Raw genomic sequence first — 20,130 nt, forward strand, 5'->3', positions numbered from 1 at the left:
GGCCTTTACCCATCATAGAAGAACCTTTCCAGAAGGTGGCCATGGACATAGTGGGACCTCTCAGCAAGACGACCCGGTCAGGGAAGAAATACATCCTGGTGGTGGTGGATTTTGCCACTCACTACCCCGAGGCGGTGGCCTTGTCCTCTATCGAAGCAGACACAGTGGCAGATGCGCTGCTGACAATTTTCAGCCGGGTGGGGTTCCCCAAGGAGGTCTTAACGGACCAGGGGTCCAACTTCATGTCGGCCCTGCTCCGGTCCTTATGGCAGAAATGTGGGGTCCAGCACAACTGGGCCTCAGCGTATCACCCCCAGTCCAACGGGCTGGTAGAAAGGTTCAACGGGACGCTGAAGATGATGCTAAAAACATTTATGAACCAGCATCCGCAAGATTGGGACAAGTACTTACCTCACCTGCTGTTTGCGTACAGGGAGGTACCCCAGGAATCTACCGGGTTTTCACCTTTTGAACTGTTGTATGGAAGGCGGGTGAGGGGGCCCCTAGACCTGATGAGGGACGAATGGGAGGGGAAGGCCGCTCCCGAGGGAGAGTCAGTGGTGGAGTATGTCCTGACCTTCCGGGAAAGACTGGCCGAGCTCATGGGCCTGGCCAGGGAGAATCTGGCCCGAGCCCAGAGGAGGCAGAAGGTCTGGTATGACCGCACAGCACGAGCCCGTACCTTCGCCACCGGGGATCAGGTGATGGTTCTCATCCCCGTGAGGAGAAACAAACTCCAGGCCGCCTGGGAAGGGCCCTTCAAGGTTATCAAGCAACTGAATGAGGTAAACTATGTGGTGGAGCTGTCAAACCGGGCACATCACCGTCGGGTGTACCATGTGAACATGATGAAACCATACTATGACAGGGGGAATGTGGTGTTGGCCGTGTGTGGACATTGGGAGGGGCAGGGAGATGACCCCTTAGTGGATCTATTCCCTGGGACAAAAGCTGGTTCCCCCCTGGAGGCGATTCCCCTCTCTGAGCAACTGACCCCGGGCCAGCACGCTGAGATCAGAGCGGTGCTGCATCTATACCGACAGCTGTTTTCCAACCAGCCTGGACGCACTAATTTGACTGTCCACCGGGTGGAGACTGGGTCACATCCCCCTATAAGATGCTCCCCTTTTCGGGTCACTGGTAAAACTGCCCAGGATCTTGAAAGAGAGGTCAGGGACATGCTGGCTTTGGGGGTGATCCAGCCGTCTTCCAGCCCTTGGGCCTCGCCAGTGGTGCTAGTCCCCAAGAAGGATGGGTCAATCCGGTTCTGTGTGGACTATCGAAAGCTCAATGCCATCACCGTATCGGATGCCTACCCTATGCCCAGGCCTGACGAGCTCCTAGACAAGCTGGGAGGTGCTCGGTACCTCACCACTATGGATCTTACCAAAGGCTACTGGCAAGTGCCGCTGGACGCAGATGCCAGGCTGAAATCGGCCTTTATCACCCCTCTGGGGCTCTATGAGTTTCTGACCCTGCCCTTCGGCCTCAAGGGAGCGCCGGCCACCTTCCAGCGCCTGGTGGATCAGCTACTGAGGGGGATGGAGAGTTTTGCCGTGGCGTATATTGATGACATCTGCGTCTTCAGCCAGACCTGGGAGGACCACATGTCCCAGGTTAAACAAGTCCTAGACCGACTCCGAAAGGCTGGGTTAACAGTAAAGGCTGAGAAGTGCAAGGTGGGGATGGCTGAAGTATCTTACCTGGGCCATCGGGTGGGGAGCGGCTGCCTGAAGCCGGAACCAGCCAAGGTGGAGGTGATCAGAGACTGGCCTGCTCCCCAAACCAAAAAGCAGGTCCAGGCCTTTATTGGGATGGCGGGGTACTATCGAAGGTTCGTGCCCCACTTTAGTGCCATAGCCGGCCCCATCACTGAACTATGCAAAAAGGGGAAGCCAGACAAGGTGATCTGGACTGAGCAGTGCCAGGAGGCTTTCCGGGCGCTGAAGGAGGCTCTGGTTAGTGGCCCAGTTCTAGCAAACCCAAATTTTGACAAACCCTTTATGGTGTTCACTGATGCCTCAGATACGGGACTGGGGGCAGTGTTAATGCAGGAGGATGAAAAGGGGGAGAGACACCCCATCGTGTACCTGAGTAAGAAGCTGCTACCCCGGGAACAAAGCTACGCGGCCATCGAGAAGGAATGCCTGGCCATGGTGTGGGCCCTTAAGAAGCTAGAGCCATATCTCTTTGGGCGACACTTCACCGTGTACACCGACCACTCTCCCCTGACCTGGCTGCACCAGATGAAAGGAGCCAACGCCAAGCTCCTGAGGTGGAGCCTGCTCCTCCAGGACTATGACATGGACGTGGTCCATGTGAAGGGAAGTGCCAACCTGACAGCGGATGCGTTGTCCCGGAGAGGGGACCCTGAACTTCCCCAGGTCACTGGGCAGAGTGACCCCGCTCAGTTCAGTCTCGAAGGGGGGAGAGATGTGATGCAGTAGGGACTGTCTGTGTGGGGAGTGGGAGAGCAGGGGAGGACTTTAGGGGATGGACGATGCCAGAGCCTGTAACCTGAGCTAGGTAAGGGAGGGGAAAGGTCAAACACCTTTGCCCGGGAAGGGGAACAAAGGAAGGGAGTGGCAGGAGGGAAGCAGTTTTGAGTTTGGGCTTGGGGCTGTGTGGGCGGAATTCAGGGTATCCTAGCTAGGATCCAAGCACCCTGAAAGCCCAGAAGGACTCGGTGGAGGGGTCCTGACTGTGCCTGCAAGCTCTGCTGTAACCTGTGTTCCTGTTGTCCAATAAACCTTCTGTTTTACTGGCTGGCTGAGAGTCACTGTGAGTCCCAGGAAGAGGGGTGCAGGGCCGGACTCCCCCACACTCCGTGACAGCCATGTTGTTCTAGGCAGGGCTTGGGTCACTGCCTAATAAGGTTGCTTGCTACATCCCATTGTAAGATCCTGTTTTCAGTTGCTTATAACTTTGCCAAAGTAACTATTTGGACTGAAATATCCCATGCTGGGTACCTGCCTCGAGGCTGAATTTATTAGAAGACTTCAATTAAAATGTTTGAGCTGCTTCCAAAAACAAGGATAAAATGTTGTCTTGCCCATGTTAAATTCTGCTGACCTCTTCCCTTGGAAAGCTTTAGTGTCCCCAGGCTTTGGAGAAGGGATTTGGCAGGTGCGTGGCTATTGTGTTAGGGATGTGCTTTTTGCTGGCTCTGAGGAAAAAAGCCCGTTTGGCCTAGTTATAAAGCTTTGAAAATCACAGTCTGTACGTGATCAGTAGAAACTTCTTAGATTTTAGATTCTGCACTGAGCATGCTCCAGCCTGAGGCTGCGCAGGATTTTCTCTACAATTTCTATTCTGGGCTGCTGTGGGCCGGGCTGGGTTCAGGTGCTGTAACTGCGGCCTTGGATACTGTTTGTGGAACTACCTGTACAGCAGTTTCCTGAACTACAAACACTTGGTGTTTAGTGAGAGGCATGGCATTCTAATACTCCCGTTTGAAACTGGGTGTCATGGTTTAGCTCTAGTTACAGCCTTAACTCCAGCTTCACCAGTGTCCATTTCTTCCTAGTACCACTCTTCAAACACTACTATTCTTCCAAAGGACAGGAGAACTCAGATTCTCTATGATCACAGGAGCAGCACTCCATAAAGAGAGTAAAAAACTCACAGCTGCACGTGTGCTCTGTCAGCTCCCATTCATGTATATGGGGCCACAGAGTGAGTGCTGGTTAGCAGCAGATGCTCTCTCCAGGGACCCCACCCCCAAGGGAGGTGAAAGTGAAATATTTGGGTGTGGACATAGATGCATATTCCACGGGCCCAGAAAGACCCACTGGATCTGAGGACAGAAAGACCCACTAGGTTAGTGGGCTCTTCAGGACAAAGAAGATTCCTCTCCCCCCACACGCAAGCAGCTGTGTCTGGGCCTCCTGGACCACTAGGTCACTCTGCATCTGCAGAGTGTATAAGACACATGAGAGTCTCAGGGGCTCTTTGTACAGGGGAATGTATCCATTTATTTTAACTTATAAAAGCCAAAGCTGCCTCTCTGGTGCCAGATAAAGGGACACTGATAGCGTACAGATCTGTGCATTGTATCATTTTACAGCAATAAAAATGAAAATTTAAGTATCACATTTGTCTGAAAATGCTTTACCTATGCGTGTTTCAAGCCGCAACTGATTCCTCTGACTGAAAAAAATTGGGGAGAAAATGTCCCTCTCTTTTTCCTGTTTGCTTTGTGCATTTGACAGCACTTTGTTTCCAGTCAGTTTTATTGGTTCCCTGCATAGTCATTTTCCCTCTTTGTGTATGTGTATCTTTCACACAGAAACAGGGGAAAGAAAATCTCATTTTAAAGTGTAAGAAAACAGAATTGTAGTACTCTGGCAGGTGTCAAACCGGAAGTTACTTTCACTATTTTTTTAAATTGTTTAGATTTCAAGTTGATTTCAAGTTTAATGGGCAACAGGTTTAAAACAAATAAAAGGAAGTTCTTTTTGACACAGCACACAGTCAACCTGTGGAACTCCTTACCTGAGGAGGTTGTGAAGGCTAGGACTATAACAGGGTTTAAAAGAGAACTAGATACATTCATAGAGGTTAAGTTCATTAATGGCTATTAGCCAGGATGGGTAAGGAATGGTGTCCCTAGCCTCTGTTTGTCAGAGGGTGGAGATGGATGGCAGGAGAGAGATCACTTGATCATTGCCTGCTAGGTTCACTCGCTCTGGGGCACCTGGCATTGGCCTCTGTTGCTAACTCTGGGCTTGGTCCCAGGACTCCACGGGGATGCAGATCAAAGCCTCAGTCAAACCTAGACCCAGGGTTCAAACCCTACTGCTCTGCAGTGGAGATGCAGCCCCCCTGGATTCTGAGGGAACGTCTACACTACAGTAAAACATCCATGGAAGACATGTGTCAGCTGACTTGGGCTGCAGGGGAATAAAACTGCCGTAGATGTTTGGGCCCAAGATGGAGGCCAGGCTCTGGGAACCTCCAGAGCCTGGGGTCCAGCCCGAGTACCTACACTGCAATTTTATAGCCCCACAGTCTGAATCAGCTGACACAGGCCAGCCATGGGTGTTTTATTGCAGTGGAGACATTCCCTGGGAGGCCACCAAAAATATCCTACAATGCAATGGCCAACTTTCTGTGTTCTCTGGACAATCAGGTTTGATGGACGATCACGTTTTCCCACGCTGCACCATGAACAAAGAGCTAGAGTGGCAAGTCTGAGATATGAGTGGTTGGACTCAGGCCCGCACAATGCAGTATAGACACTGGAGCCCCAGTTTGGGGCCCAGGGTTCAACAATTCCTAACCTGGGGTTACAAATGAGTGCAGATGCTCAAACTAATGGTTAACAAACCCAAGGTCAGCTAACTCGTGTTCTACTAACCCTGGGCTTACATTGCAGTGTGGACAGACCCTCTGTAGATACAGAGAGTTACAGTCATCAAGCCTGGAGATCTCCAACATGTGGATCTCTGCGGCCAAAGACTGAATCTACCAAAAGGGAACACCGTTTCCTTGCCAGCTGTAGATGGGAAGAGCACAGTTTGCAGCAGTTGCTATTCAGCATCCAGAAGGAGTGAGGAGTTCCGGAGCACAGAGAGCCTGCAGATTGACTTCCTAATCTCAGGGCAGCTGCCCTCAGTGGATAGTGATGATGGTTTGGAAATGCTTCCCTCTCCCCACTAACATCTCAGTCTTACCAATTTTCAGCTAGGTTAGCTGCTGGTCTTAGCCAAGCCCTTGGATGGGCAGGAGATGGTGCTGTTTGGGTGAGGCAAGATGTCATTTACACCTTGTTGGCTGTTACATCGTCACCTTCCTCCATCAGTTTAAACGGACATTGAATGAGGTGGGCCCTGCGGTGGAGGATCAGCTGCCATTTATGACTCCCGGGGAAAGGACTGACACCAGCACAATCCCACTGACCCCTGGCACCTCTAAGGAGACACAGAGGACACCATGGTTAATGGTACCAGCACTGAAGAGCAGCCCAGCAGCAAGAGCATGGCCACAAGGAGATCAGGCATCAGTGCTGCCAACCTGATCTCAGATCCATTCCCGGCTGATGGAGGGCGGCAGGGTGCTGGCAGTGAGGGGGAGAGGTGAAGGCTCTTTGGGCTCTGTGTGGCGGTATTTCTCTCTGTCTTGTATCTGGCCAGCCCTGAGTGGGAGCATCACATCCAGAAAACATGATGGGGCAGGAGAGTGAAAACAAAGGGGCTGAGGCCACCCCAGCTAGACAGTGGGGACAGTGCTGTCCTTCAGAAACAAAGAACTGCTCCTCCCTCTCCCAAGCTCTGCTTGCTCACAGCAGATGTGAAGCATTACTACATGTGCTCTGCTGGGCCGTTAGAGCACAGCTCCATGCGGTGCGGTTTGGATAAGTCCAAGAGCAGGACTGGCATAAGACAGGTGCAATAAGCACATGACAGGCTCCCAGAATTGTATCTGATGGTGGCAGAATCTAAGCTGCATTTCTTAAAAAAAAAATTAAAAAAAAAAAAAAGAAGACATTTCTAGCTCTTGTAGTTGTCAAGAAGAGAGTTTGAAAGTGACAGGTATAAGTGATGCAGCAATGGCTGCCCAAGTCTGCAGAGAGCTCCCTACGCAGGGAGAAGCAGCAGCTACTGCAACCAGGGAGGAAGCTGCCTGACCCACCCCCACCTCCAGAGCAGACCAGGCCCTGGTTGTTTTGGGAAAAGCTAGGGCTGGTCAGCAGGGAACTGGGAAACATGCAGTGCTCTCTGGGGCTGGCTCCCCGTCAGGGGCTCAGATGCCCCCCGGTTCTATTCTCTTCCCCTCTGGCCTTTTGGCACCAGGAGTCAAATTAGGAAAAAACTAGCCCCCCTCCCAAATCCCACCCACTTATGGCACCAGACTTTGCTGCCACTCCCAACAGAGCATGCAGATCATGACAGTGTGTGCAACCAGGCAGGCTCTGATCCACACCAGAACAGCTCAAGTTCACATTCAAATCATCATCACTGAGCATGTGAATTAACATTTTGCTGAGATGAACTAGGCCATTCACAGCTCTCTGAACTAGTGCTTCACGATCTCTGCACATTCCGCAAGGCCTCATTCGGCTGCTTCCACGGGGGTCACATTGTTAAGTTTTTCTTTATCTTATGAAAAGTGAAAGGCTTCTTAAAAATAAGATTCTGGAGCAGAAGATGGCAGCCTCAGAAAAAGACTTCCTTGGTCACCATGGCAGCATAAGCGGCCTCTGTCAAGTCCTGGGCTGATATATTCACAGGGATGAGATTTAACCTACCTTTTATTGGGAACCTTAATTACTGAGGTCTCAGATGTCTAATTTCAGATCCAGAAACACCCAGAGGTTTGCATGTTTATAACTCAGGCTCCCAGGGCCCCACCTGTGTCCAACAAGCCCCCTTCTTCTCCTGACTCCCCCTACCTACAGTTGTCTTTATGGAGAGGCATGATGGGCAGGAGCCCTTCTCTCTCAAGGACAAAAAGGGAGGGAGAACCTGGTTAGTAGGTGGGTTCTCAGCATACGGGCAAGTGCCTGAAGTGATCTCCAGAATTTAAAAAAAAATAATGCTTATTATGATGTTCTATGATTGTCTGTATTACAGTAGTGCCTAAGGGCCCAGTCACAGACCTAGGCCCCACTATGCTAGGCATTGTACATACACATTCTGCCAACCCTACCCCACCCAGAGACAGGCCATGTAATCAAAGATGAGTGAGGCTCTGTGGCTTCTGATTGAGATTAACATGGTAAAGGTGACAGGGAGCCAAAAAGGCAGAGGTTAAGTTGCTGCTGCAACCTTACTTAGCTTTTAAAGTTAAAAACACACACACAGCAGTACAAAAATGTTGCTTTAAAGTACAGTCATAACTATAGCAAAGTTTTGGCTGGGAATATTCACTTATGCAATTCAGGTTTGAAGTAACTTTTGAGGCTCTAGGTCTTTCTGCACCCTTTTATCATAGAAGATTAGGGTTGGAAGAGACCTCAGGAGGTCATCTAGTCAAATCCTCTGCTCAAAGCCGGACCAACACCAACTAAATCATCAGGCCTTTGTCAAGCCAGGCCATAAAACCCTCTAAGGATGGAGATTCCACCACCTCAGTAGGTAACCCATTCCAGTGTTTCACCACCCTCCTAGTGAAATAGTTTTTCCTAATATCCAACCTAGACCTCCTCCACTGCAACTTGAGACCACTGCTTCTTGTTCCGTCCTCTACTACAACTGAGAACAGCCGAACTCCATCCTCTTTGGAACCTCCCTCCAGGTAGTTGAAAGCTGCTATCAAATCCCCCCTCACTCTTCTCTTCTGCAGATTAAATATGCCCAATTCTCCCATCTGCTTCTCCTCATAAGTCATGTGCCCCAGCCCCCTAATCATTTTTGTTGCCCTCCACTGGACTTTCCAATTTGTCCACATCCTTTCTGTAGTGGGGGGCCCAAAACTGGATGCAATACTCCAGATGTGGCCTCACCAGTGCCAAACAGAGGGGAATAATCACTTCCCTCGATTGGTTGGCAATGTTGCTATTAATGCAGCCCAACAGACTGTTAGCCTTCTTGGCAACAAAGGCACACTGCTGACTCATATCCAGCTTCTCGTCCACTGTAAAAAGCAGAATTTTACTACAAGACTGAGCAAGTGGCTCTAATACTGATTATAATCAGCAATCCTGGTGGTGAGAAATTAGGAAGGTAATCAGAATGACCTGACTTTTAAGGTCAATATTTTACAGCTTGCTATGGTTACAAATAGTTTGGAAGAACAATATAAATAATTACAGGAACCAGAAACTTGCATTGGCCTAGTACCAACGCTCAGAAATAATGGTCTACAGACTACAAATATTTGTAGAATGTGTGTGAAATTAAGAAAACATTTGTAACATGAAAAGAGTTTAGTCCCAAATCATGAATATAGGAATATATAAATGGTGACTATTTTTAAAATCAGAATTTCCATACTTTCAAAGGTTTGAGTTTCTACGTCCAACATTAATTTTGAATTTCCTGGGTTTCATTTTGGTGGGGGGGATGTGTGTTTTAATTTCATTGCTTCTAGTGCTCTTGGAAAATAATCTGCACTCAAACCACTGATGTATGCTTGCAACCTTAAAAAGGCCAGGTCTATGCTAGACGCTTTTACTGGTATAATAGTGTTGGCTGGGGTGTGATTTCTTAAACTAATTTTTTCTACCAATGAAAGCCCTAAAGAAAGCACAGTTATACTGGCAAAATGTTCTTTTGCTGGCATTGCTTATTTCATTGGGGGACTAATATAAGCTAAAACAGTAAAAGCATTTTTTTTTGCCAGGATAAGCTACATTGCCACTACGAGTTTGCCAGTATAGCTATACCTGTATATGGTCATACTTTTTCTAATGCAGACTAGGCCAAAGTTAATTGTGTGGGAATGTTTACACTTTAACAGTAAAATAATATTCAGGGTCAGAGTAAAGTACACATGGTACTAATCTTTTAAAGAGAAAATCAGTGCTAGCATTTATGTCTTGTAAATCTGATCTCAGTCTGTAAATCTGATCGCAATCTCTTGTCCACACAGGAAATTAAGCCCAATTAACAAAATGTGTTAATGTGAAGTACACTAGTTAAAGCACATTAAGCATCAAATTAAGGCCACTTTGCTTCTGAATGAGATTGTTCACAAAGAAGTTTAATAAAGAAAAAAACACCTCCCCTGAGTGATATAATTTTTGGGGGCATAAGTGGTGGTGTGCACACTGCTATGTTGGTGAGTGAGCTTCTCTCGCTGACAGAGGTCCTGCCACTTGTTAGGAGTGGTTTAATTATGTTGATGGGAGAACTCTCTCCCGTCAGAATAGAGCGACTACACAAGAGATCTTACGATGGTACAGCTGCAGCAGTACAGCTGTGTGGCTTTAAGGTCTCTAGTGTAGACATAGATAAGGATGTGTCTACATTTAAACCACTACAGCAGGACCAGTCCAACTGCACATCAGGATCCTAAGAAGGACATCCAGGACCAAGGGGCACAGCAAGGTCAGACCTGAGGCTAGCAGTAACAGAGGAGTTGGCAGTCAGGTTCTAGGCCAGGATCAATACTAAAGGTCAGAGTCCAAGTCAGGTTTCAGAATCTGGATCAGGAGGCAAAGTCCAAACCAAGCCAAGGTCAAAGCCAGGCATTCAAGAGCAGGCACATTCCCTGGAATGCCCCTTGGGTTTGTTTAGGGCAGGGAGCCAACCAGGAGCCATGAGGCTACTGCCTGTCAGACCCCTTGAGGCGGGACTTTCCATGGTTTGTGTCCATAATAGTCATGAGCAGTAGGGCGCAAGGTAGCTACAGTGGCAGCATTGAGCTGTCTGCTAGCTACCAGGCAGCAGGGATGCTGGAAAAATTTTTACAGTGGGGATGCTGAGCTACTGAACCAAACTGTAAACTGTCTCTATAATTGAAACCACTTCCAGCCAGGGGGTGCTGCAGCTAGGGTCACCAGATCGGAAATGTGAAAAATCGAGACAGTGGGTGGGGAGTAATAGGCACCTATATAAGGGACAGCCCAAATATTGGGACTGTCCCTATAAAATCGGGACATCTGGTCATCCTAGCTGTAGCACCCCCCACGTTGCTAGTTCCAGCACCTATGCCAGGCAGGCTAAGGTTCTAGCTCTGCTGCCGAACTGCATCAGTGTAGACTAGTGATTCTCAACAGATTTACCATTGTGGGCCGCATATGCAGATCCTTCTCTGTTATTTGGCCACTTCCACACAATATATATCCTACCTATACGGCCCTGAGGATGTCACTTGGGCTGCAGTTGTGTGCTCACTGGGCCACCCACAGGCTGACAACCACTGGTGTAGACACTCACTATGTCAACAGGAAGAGTTCTCCCATTTCTGCAGGTACTCCACCTCCCCAAGAGGCAACAGCTAAATTAACAAAAGCATTCTTATGTCAACCTCCTGCTGTCTACAGTGGGGGGTTAGCCTGACTTAAATATGTCACTCAGAGATGTGGATTTTTCACACCCCTGAGCAACACAGCTGGGACCTAATGCAGTTTACAGTCCCAGCTTTAGTTAATATGCCTTCGCTTTCTGTGTGAACAAGCCAAGAAACACAACAGAACAACTACACCTTTCCCCTGATATAATGCAACTCAATATAACATGAATTCAAATATAAGGCAGTAAAGCAGCGCTCAGGGGAACTCCGGTGGATCAAAGCAAGTTCGATATAATGCGGTTTCACCCATAACGCGGTAAGATTTTTTGGCTCTCGAGGACAGTGTTATATCGGGGTAGAGGTGTACTAAGAGAAAGGTCTGTAAACAGAAGAAAAATAAATATGAACTATACACTGCAGATGAGTTTAGAAAGCAAACGTTTACACTAAATACATTTTATTTTATTTTTTTAATCAAATGACTGCGTTGCTACCATAGTGAATAATACAGTGTGTCTGGAGCGCAGTACAGTATTTAATTATTCAGGCTGGCTTCGAACCAGTGGGAACACTAGCACAGTCTACAAATTGGCTTTACACAATAGAGAAGAGTAAAGGCAAAACTAGGGGAAGGTGCCTTGGGAGGGCCATAATGATCTTCATTCATGGCTGGGAGAAAGAGTCACGGAAGATCCTAAAGTGAGGGGTAATGAGCTCCAGCCAGGACAGACATACCACACAGCAAAGTGGAGAGGTCAGAAATATGGGCAGGAAACAACAACATGAGATTCAGGCTGGAAAAATGCAGCTGGGGAAAAAAATGAGCCAAAACAGCTATTCAGTGGGATGAAATCGCCATCATTGCATTTATAATCCAGCCCCACCCTGCAGCTGAGGAGCACAGGGCCCTGCATAAATAATCACTGAAAGTCCAAAGCCCACTGTCAGACACACCAGACACAGCAGTGAAACGCCCAGCAGAGGTGCTAGAGCAGCCCTTGGGAGCTCTGCCCATGCCCATTTCAGGCTGCCTGGGTTCGCTGAGGGGCAGGAAGACCTGCAATAAAGAGGCTAAAGAAGAATAGCAAAGAAAGGAGCAGAAAGGCTGCTGGGCTCCAAAAAGAAGACCCCCTCACAGCACTGACTGTGCTGGCCTGTGTCCTCTGGAACCCTCATACTGCACCTCAGCCCAGCTCCCTCTCACGCACCCTGCTAGGCTTGGGGAAGCAGGTGGCAGCTTCCAGAGGCTATCGTGGCACCATGGTCACCTTCTGGGTAGGGAGGGAGGCACTGTGCTGATGCTCAGGGCCAAGAAGCACAGCACTGGCCCTAGGGTGACCAAATAGCAAATGTGAAAAATCAGGACGGGGGTAGAAGGTAATAGGAGCCTATATAAGAAAAAGACCCAAAAATCAGGACAGTCCCTATGAAATTGAGACATCTGGTCACCCTTATTGGCCCTCAGGTACTCCCCCTTCCTGCGCCTGTGCTGCACTGAGAGGCAGTTGGGTCCCGCCAGAACCACATCGTCACAGTCTGGTGGGACCCAACTGAGAGTGCCAATTCAGGACCAATTGCTCAAACAGGGCAGTTACAGCCCAAGGCTGGGGTTTTTTCATCTCTAAGGCAAACCAAACCAGCCAGACAAAAAGGACTTCGGTTTCACCCCACTGGCTAACCACAAGTCACACAAGCAATTTCCTTAGACACTCCAGTCTCCCAGTATCACCACCAGTGCCACCCGTCCTGGGGATGAATGGTTATGAAAACCAACACTCTAGTAAAAGAAAAAGGTTCTCTCGATCCCAAAGGGCCAAGGCCCAGACCCAGGTCAATATACACATCAGATCTTACCCACAAATCACGCTGTTGCCAATCCTTTAGAATCTAAAATCTAAAGGTTTATTCATAAAGGGGAAAAGATAGAGATGAGAGCTAGAATTGGTTACATGGAATCAATTACATACAGTAATGGCAAAGTTCTTAGTTCAGGCTTGTAGCAGTGATGGAGTAAACTGCAAGTTTAAATCAAGTCTCTGGAGTACATCCCATGCTGGGATGGGTCATTAGTCCCTTGTGTAGAGCTTCAACTTGTAGCAAAGTCCCTCCAGAGGTAGGAAGCAGGATTGAAGACCAAAAGGAGATGAGGCATCTGCCTTATATAGGCACTTCCAGGTGTAAGAACATTTCTTTGTTCTTACTGTGGAAAATTACAGCAAAATGGAGTCTGGAGTCACATGGGCAAGTCCCTGCACACTTTGCTGAGTCACAAGGCGTATCTGTCTCCTCTCAATGGGTTGATTGTGTAGTTGATGGTCCTTAATGGGCCATCAAGCAGGCTAAGCGGAGCTAACACTCACTTGTCTTGGATCTTTCCCAGTAACATAGCACAAGTTTGAAATGTAGACAGTATACAGCCAATACTTATAACTTCAACTACAAAATGATACAGACATACAGACAGCATAATCATAACCAGTAACTCATAACTTGGTCTTAGACACCTTATATGACTCCCTTTAGATAAGATTTGCTGCCACTACAGGACCTTGGTTGCAACCCATGTTCTATATGGTCCCAGTTTATATCAATAACGTCACAGCTTGGCTGTGCTGTCTATAATAAAGAGCAATCTTATTTATGTAACTATCATTCCGGTATGTTACATGTTCCCCTCTGGTGGCTGGCCCTCTGAAGATAATGCCCCTCTGATATCACCAGCTAGTGTACTTGTTATTAGGTTGTCATGCCAAAGCTCATCAGGACTGGCCCTTTGTGCCCACTGCTGTACATACATAGATAAAGAAACAAGCTCTACTCTAGAGATTATTAGTTACTCCTATACAGTTCTTTACAAAGCTCCTGAGTTCAAACCAGGCCAATGGCCTTTGAGGGGCGAGGGGCTTGGTGCATTTGCGTATAATATGAAAACATAAATTAGCTAATTACATAAATAATCCTCCACCCCACCCCATCTACATTAATAGAATGTTGTTCAGGTTTCAAAGGCAAGCACTGCAAAGTTAGGAAATGTGAGAATTCAGGTTGCCTGGGCAACCATAACCCCATTACCTGGGGCATGTGCATTATGAAACAGTCTGTAACGATGTCATCACCTAATATTTCTTCCTGCAATGTGAGCAGTGTTATCACGGAGACACTGATTTACTGTGCTGCAGTTTCACCCTTGCACTCTAGCTCTTTGTGCTGGAGTGTAGCGGACTCAGGTGTGAATGCAGCAATGTCGAGTGCCAGTGGTAGTGGGTAAAACATCAGGGCCTGCAGTAACAGTGTTGACCTCTCCTTAATTCTGAGTAGCATGAGCAAGTCAGTTTCCACTAGCAAAACATGCAACCTCTGCTCTTTTGACACGGGACAGATGGCCATTCTCCAAATGGTTTAGAGGGTCCTTGCTCATTGTGTAGCTCAGACTTGTCACCTCATTCATGTGCAGCAGGTTTGCGGGCTTGCTCAACACCCCTCTAAGCAGGGCAGGCTTCTGGAACGAATCAGGTGTGCCGGCTTAGCTCACATTAGCAAGGACTCACAGACAATGACAGTAATGTCTACACTGCAATTAGACATCCGCAGCTGGCTCGAGCTAACAGGCCCCTTCATTGCTTGTGGTGTAGTCTTCGGGCCTCAGGCTGCAGCTCTAGCTCTGAGGCCCTCCCACCCTACAGGGTTCTAGGGCACACACTCCAGGCTGAGCCCAAACATCTAAACCGCAATTAAACAGCCTCTTAACCTGAGCTCCATAAGCCTGAGTCAGCTGGCATGGGCGAGCCACAGGTGTCTAACCGCAGTGCAGACATACCCCTAAAAGAGCAGTGCATAAAGTCATCGAACAAGCAGGGAAGCCCCTATTTCCCAGTGTTGGCGAGAACACAGGCTGACTCGCTGGTGCAGCTCCAAAGCCAGGCTGCACTGCATTATTCAGAGGGTTTCACAAACCTATGACCTGGACAGAGTCTACTGAGCCAAGCGGTCTCCGCCAAGAGCCTTAGGGCTCTGCTGCAGACACATGCTTGCAACATCTGACAGTGTCTGCCAAAGGCTGACGTGCAGAGTTGACAGTTTCGTCTCTCAGCCCAAGATCCCTTATGGAAACTCTCTTCCTCCAGCCCCACTCTATTTCATTGCCTGCTCCTTTCTCTGTATACAGCACCTCCCCTTCATACAACTCTCCTGCCCGCACTCTATCAAAAAGACACCCCAGAACAATCTCACCCTACCCCAATTCCACCTGAAATCCCTTGGGCTCTTCGCCACAGGGAATACTGTGTGTACAGTGAGAAAGATCTGCTGGGTTTGGTATCTGCACATCAAAGCTCTGGAAGGTATGTGTTAGACCTGGGACGTCAAACTCATAGTGCAGAGAGGGTCAGATTCTACTTAAAATTATGGTCTAGGGATCAGACATAAAACAGCAAACCATACAGGGGGCTGGACTAGATGACCTCCTAAGGTCCCTTCCAACCCTGATATTCTATGATTCTATGATACATTACCCCGGGGCATTGGCAGCTCTCCTGCTGGTAACAAGGGCAGTGGGCACAGATATCAAGATGGGAAGTAGTCCAGCTTAGGTACAACTATTGCTGCATTCAGCATTACATAGTGATGGAAAAACTTCTGCAGTGACCATAGCTATTTCTTCCCTTGATATGGCCATTTGCACATGCACTTACCCATTTTGTGCATACTTCTGCAGCACTTCATCACATTAGACACATAAATGCACCCTTGAAATTATCTGAAAATACCATCATTCTGAGCAGGCCACCTGCTTGAGAGTCTTGCTGCTTGAGAGACTTGCCTGAGCTGCACTCAGGGAAGGCTGCACTACAGGCTGGAAAGAGGAGAGAAGTATGTGAGCGTGGAGGTGCTGACAAAGTGATTGCACTACAGAGTCATTTTCTGACTTGTGCGCATAGGCCTTGCATCCCTAATGCTCTATTACAGCAGCAGCTCCTATGAAGAACTTGATACAATGTGATAGAACCAGAGCCATTCCACAGCATAAACAAACACAGGCATTCCAAGCACAAACTTCACTTTTTCCATAATACCAAACACCTACAGCTTAATGCCAAGGGGAAGAAGAAGATCCAGAGGGGAGAACAGGTTCAAAAGACAAGTTCATAATGGTTTCCCCGAGCCTCTTGCTCTCACAACTAGAAGTTGGAAATGCAGCTTGGTAGGGCATTGAGGGCCACGTTATTCCACTGACTTTGATTTACTCCGTGTTTAGGTTGCCCACTCTTAGTTACTAAGGACCTGAGCATCCTCAATTCCATTGATTTCAGTGGGAGCTGCAGGTGCTCAGCACCTCTGAAAATCAAGCTGCTGCCATCTTGGGTTGAACCCCCAAACACCAAAGAACTCAGTATCAGTGGGACCCTGAACATTTTGGCCTAGATGTGGTTCACATAGCAACTGAACCAAAAAAAACACAATATGGGCATGGCCAGTACAGGTCAGATATGGTGTACCCGACTGGAACTTCAGACATACCTGCAGCAGGAAGAACCCACAGAGACCCCACGCTTTGGATAACAGAGATTCCTTCCTGACGATCAGTGAATTTATATTCTTCTGAAGCCTCAGACTGAGGATGGGACCATGCCCTCTGCTTTACTGCAAACTGCCCTTGTTAAGGAATGAGGAGAAGCAGCTACTGCTCAGCCTTTGTGTACACTCTCCCCTGTGCCAACCCCACCACCACACTGTGTGTGTGTGTCTCTCTCTCTCTCTCTCACACACACACACACACACACACTTACAGGCTCACTTCCCCTATGGAGCCACACACAGTACAGGGCTCACTTCCCTTACAGGGGGCAATCCACTCACAATGTGCAGGGCTCACTTCCCCTAGAGGGACGGACATGGGCAATCACACCAGGGCTCCATTTTCACCTCTATTTCAGGTAGGGCACTCCTGATAGCAAATATACTCTGTTCTAACCCATGCCTGTTTCACCAACTGGAATGGGGGAGGTTCTAGACTGATTCCAATTGTCTCTGTTTGCAGAGATTCAGGATGAGAACTGTGTGTCAGTGTGGCTGCAATATTTCACAATGTGATGGAAAACAAGAACTACATTATATGAGGAAAACTATTCTGAGTTACTGTATTTTTGGCCTGATAGTTGCCATGGATACCAGAACACATTGACTCTGTTTAATTAGCCACGCCCACATTACACCATGGCAACACAGTTAATATTATTGTTCTCCAAAGAATATTGTTTAAAAAGCATGTATCATTTCAACTTGCACTGTGACTTGTGCCTCTCGCTCCTTAGAGGCTTAGCTTCTTCCAGGGGGCCGGTGGGGCTCTAGAACAGAGGGCAGTTATCTTTGCATACTGTGAGCAACAGAAAAGAATGTGACACTTTTATTCTATGATCTTCCTTGAAAGAGAAAAGTCTGGTCACAAAGCAGGAGGTCTAAGTTCAGAGCCAACTTTACAATGACAGTTCATACATCTGGCTGATATATCTAACTCCCTTACATTACTACTGCATGCTACCTGCCTACTGATTGTCACTAGCCCACTGGAAAGAAACTGGTGAATAGCAGACCCCAAGCAGAAAGGGAAATGAGGGTGAGTGCCAAAGGAAAAAAAAAAAAAAAAACAGTTACCTACCTTTCGTAACTGATGTTCTTCAAAGTGTGTTGCTCATGTCCAATCCAAATAGGTGTGTGCACGCTGCATGCATGGTCGTCAGAAGGTTTTTCCCTAGTGGTACCCGACAGGTCGGCTGTGGAGCCCCCTGGAGTGGCATCTTCATGGCCATGTATATAGGTCCCTGCCGACCCACTATCTCTTCAGTTCCTACTTGCCAGATACTCCGATAGAGGGGAGGCGCGTCGGTCTTGGAATGGACATAAGCAACACATCTCGAAGTAGAACACTGACAAAAAGGTAGGTAACCGTTTTTTCTTCAAGTGATTGCTCACGTCAATTCCAAATAGGTGAGGCCCATATAGTCCCCCGGAGGAGGGGTCAGAGTTCACCAAGCTGCAGATTGGAGCACTGCTCTACCAAACGCGGCATTGTCTCTAGCCTGCTGAGGGATGGCACAGTGTGATGTAAAGGTATGAATAGATGACCATGCTGATGCCCCGCAGATGTCCTGGATGGGGGCCTGTGCCAGGTACGCTGCAGGTGAAGCCTGCGCTCTCATGGAGTGTGCCATCAGTGCTGGGGCTGAAACCTTTGCCAGGTCATAGCACATCGTGATACAGGTTGTGATCCAAGAAGAGATGCATTGGGATGAGACTGGCAGACCTTTCATTCTCTCAGCAACGGTGATGAAGAGTTGTGCTGACTTCCTAAATGGCTTTGTTCGCTCAATGTAAAAAGCCAGGGCCCATCTAACATCTTGGGAATGGAGTTTGCATTCCCTGTCATTAGCATGTGGTTCTGGAAAGAACACTGGCAAAAAGATGTCTTGACTTGAATGAAACTCAAAACAACTTTAGGGAGAAGGCTGGGCACGGCCGCAATTGTACCTTGTCCTTATAAAAAACTGTATAAGGGGGCTCAGACATTAAAACTTTGAGTTCAGACACTCTTCTGGCAGACATTATAGCCACTAGAAATGCTACTTTCCAAGAGAGGTAAAGCAATGAATAATTTGCTAGAAGTTTGAAAAGGGGCCACATGAGCCTTGAAAGGACAGGTTAAGGTCCCACAAGGGGACTGGCTACCCCCGTACAGTCTACAAGAGGACTGTACCCCCACACAGTCTGTCTAGCCATTTAAGGAAACGACCAACCATGGGGTTAGCAAATACCAACAACCCTGCTGTGCCTGGGTGGAAAGCAGAAACAGCTGATAGGTGCACCTTAACTGACAAGACTGCCAGCCTTTGCCACTATAAGTAGAGTAAATAGTCCAGTATAAAGGGAATTGAGGACTGCAGTGGAGGGGTACCCTTCTGTGTGGCCCAAATAAAGAACCTTTGCCACTTGACTAGGTAAGTGGCATGAGTGGAAGGCTTTCTACTACCAAGGAGAACCTCCCTAACCGAATCGGAGAACTGGAGCTCTAACGGGTTCAGCCATGGATTTTCCACGTGGTGAGCATGGGAGACTCCAGGCTGGAGTGCTGAAGGTGGCAGTGGTCCTGCATAATGAAGTCTGGAATCATGGGCAAGGTCAGGGGCATGTCCACCAAGAGGTTCGGTTCAACAACATGGAGAACCAGTGCTGGCGGGGCCACGCTGGCGCTAAGAGAACCAGCGAAGCCTTGTCCTGACGGACCTTGAGAAGGACCTTGTGAATGAGTGGAAATGGTGGGAATGCATACAGCAGGTGCCCTGTTCACAAGAGGAGAAAGGCATCCACGAACTAGCTGGGGCTGATATTCAGGAAGGAGCAGAACTTCCTGTTGCCTCATGTCATGAACAGGTCTATCTGGGGAGAGCCACACCTCAGGAAGATATTGCTGATGACATCCAGCTGGGAGAATATTAGTGGCCATGGAACAATCTGCTGAGGCAATCGGACAGTTCATTTTGTGTGCCTGGCAGATGTGACGCCTCCAACTGTATCGAGTGGGCAATGCAAAAGTTCCACAGTCTGAGGGTTCCTGGCACTGGGGACAGGGGCGAGCACCACCCTGTTTGTTTATATAGAACATCGCTGTGGTGTTGTCCATCAACTGTGATACACATTTGCCCTGAAGATGCTTCTGAAACATCTGGCAAGACAGGCGCACTGCCCATAGCTCCCTGACGTTGACGTACAGCAATAGCTCCACCTGGGACTATAGACCCTGAGTCCTGAGGTTGTCCAGGTGTGCTCCTCACCCTAGCACCGATGCGTCCGTGACTAGCGACAGCGACGGCTGAGGTTTGGAAAAGGGTACTCCCATACAGAATGTCAGTGGATCGAGCCACCACTGGAGGGACTCTAGAACCCAGGAAGAAAGTGTGACTAGACTGTCCAGATGGTCCCGGTTTGGTCTGTACACTTGGGCCAGTCACTCCTGGAGGGAACAGAAGTGCAGCGTTGGGTGCTGTACCACATAAGTGCATGCTGCCATACGCCCGAGCAATTTTAGGGAGTTTCTGACCACTGTGGTGGGGAACAGGTAGAGACCCTGTATGATAGTGTGCATAAACTAGAAAACAAGACTCATGCAGAAATGCCCTGGCCTAGGTGGAGTCCAGGAGAGCCCCAATTAATTCTGTTCTTTGAGTGGGAGCCAGAGTC

The 20,130-nt window shown here is 48.3% G+C and overlaps 1 protein-coding gene across 3 annotated transcripts in view; it reads right to left on the reverse strand.

Annotated features, from left to right (window-relative positions):
* GAS7 (growth arrest specific 7) overlaps window positions 1-20,130 on the reverse strand; it is a 255,175-nt gene that overhangs the window by 188,246 nt on the left and 46,799 nt on the right. The gene's annotated exons all lie outside the window — the stretch shown is intronic.

Source organism: Gopherus flavomarginatus, chromosome 12, assembly GCF_025201925.1.
Source record: "Gopherus flavomarginatus isolate rGopFla2 chromosome 12, rGopFla2.mat.asm, whole genome shotgun sequence".
Classification (NCBI taxonomy): domain Eukaryota; kingdom Metazoa; phylum Chordata; order Testudines; family Testudinidae; genus Gopherus; species Gopherus flavomarginatus.